Consider the following 2,292-nt stretch of genomic DNA (forward strand, 5'->3'; position numbering starts at 1 on the left):
GGGGGCGTGTGTGCCTGGGTTTATTTGTTGTTTGTTTGTTTTGTGGGGGATGTTATTATCTTTGTTTTGTGTGATTTAATTTTTTTATTTCGTTTTTGTTTTTCTTTGTTTTCGTTTTTGTTTTGCTTGGTTGGTTGGTTGTTGTTGTTTTTTTTTATAGGGTGTTAAAAAATAGCGCATGTTATCATCACGAGCATATCATTGATCACCTTGACATTTGCCTGTAAAGCTGTAAAGGAAAGAATGGCTTTGACCTCCTTATGATTCCTAGCCTTGTTAAAAATTGAATATAAGAGAAAAGCTGTTTGCACATGATTTAAGTTAACGTCTTAATTCCTCGAGGAAGTTCTGTTTTCCTGTACTGTAAGATATTTATCTTGTGGTCGGAGGTTAACATCCTACAAATTACAAGCCAACAGCTTTTTGTGTGGGGGGTTTTTTCTTTTCAAAACAGTGAAAATCATTGTAAAATGATATTTACATATATTATATATATATATATATATATGTGTGTGTGTGTGTGTGTGTGTGTGTGTGTGTGTGTGTGTGTGTGTGTGTGTGTGTGTGTGTGTGTCTTTCACGCGTTCAAACTATCTAAGTGGGTGGTTGGCGGGTGCTCTGGTGTGGTTCGCTTCTTCTTTCCTATCAAACATCTATCGTCTTTATCTCCCCCTCCTTCTTTTTTTGTGTTTATTACTCTCTTTTAATATCTGTAATCTTCGGCACTTATATGACCTTATTATGTTGCAAGTGCCGTAAAACACTTACTAAAACTTTTTTTAAACTATCTAACGAAGAAAATTTAGGTGTGCGAGACGTGTACAATTATCGTCATGCTGTTCTCATTCCTTGGTTATTGATCAATGTCTACATGCAAAGCCCCCTTTGAACACTGCAAGGTTGTCTAAGAGGCGGTACCTCCGAATTTAACGTCCATCTCCGATAGGACCGAGCCAATCGACAGAGAGCCTTAATCTCCTCCACCCATCACCTCAAAATAGAACAGACTGGTTCAGAACGGTCCGTTTAGAAATTCGAACCAGGGCTATCGGCTCCGTAGACAAGCATGATACAAACTGAGCTTAAGGTGTTCTTTCTCAGTCCTTTGAAATAAAAAAAATAAAAAAATAATATGGCTATTTATTAAAAGTTATTGATAAAAATACTCGAGGTGGCATTTCCTAATAAGGATCAGGTTGGACCTAAAAACAGACAGTAAATTAACATACCAGAGAGAAAAACACCCTTGGCTTGTTCGAATTGGATTAAGAGGTTTACACATGACATAAGTGAAACGACAATGAAACCATGGACACCACAGCGTTTAGAAGTCAGCTTATGGGGGGGGGGGGGCTACACCTGAGGCTATCTCGCTTATTACTGGACCAAATTTTACCAAATTCACACATATAATAAGCATAGTAAGGAGTCTTAAAATCCGTAATCAAATTTGAGAAAAAAGTTCGTTTCCATGGATACGGCGGTATATTGGATTTTGTTGACATGTCTTACGTAATGAATACCGCACTTATTGCTCTTGGAAACTGATGGTTTTTTTGCATGCGTGTTAACAAACTTCAGATCTAAAAATGTGTCTGTTGTTTTTATCCTAAACGAAAAAGAAAATTTTAAATAATTTTTTTCCTGAGGTAGCATTCAAGTTTGAAAAAAAATCCGTGAAAATCCACACTCCAGACACCACCAACAAAAATGTATTCCATATATCAAAATTCAACAGCAAAATTTTTAGTATTACATCTTTTCTTCTTTCTGTGAAAATTTCGTGAAGATTGGATACAAAATGGTGGAGTTATTTTTAAAAAGTATAGAGGGAAGTAGCGTTTTGAGAAAACGGCCGATAAAGAAAAATAAAATATTGACTTTATGAGGAAATGGTGGTGACAAACATGCCCGGTATGGGGAAAAATACGGGGTTGTTTGTTTTTTTTGTTTTTTTTTTTGGGGGGGGGGGGGGTTATGCGATGAAATAGTTGTAGGAGAGACTGGGGAAGCTAAAAATGTCTACAACTCAAATTCCATAATTTTGAGCCGAATCTTGACTTTGGGGATGTAGCCCCCCCCCCCCCCCCCCCTTAAGTTGTTGTTGTTTTGGGTTTCTTTTAAGATTATTTATAAAAGATAACATCGTTATTATTTTCTAGATTTTTAGTCAGAACACAGTGTCGATAATTTATACTATTGCAAAGCGATCAGAGTTCACTATGTACTTGATTTGGGTTTGAGCGCTATATTGTTTACTATTATTATTATTATTATTATTATTATTATTAT

Source organism: Aplysia californica, unplaced genomic scaffold (assembly GCF_000002075.1).
Source record: "Aplysia californica isolate F4 #8 unplaced genomic scaffold, AplCal3.0 scaffold00471, whole genome shotgun sequence".
Taxonomy (NCBI): Eukaryota; Metazoa; Mollusca; class Gastropoda; order Aplysiida; family Aplysiidae; genus Aplysia; species Aplysia californica.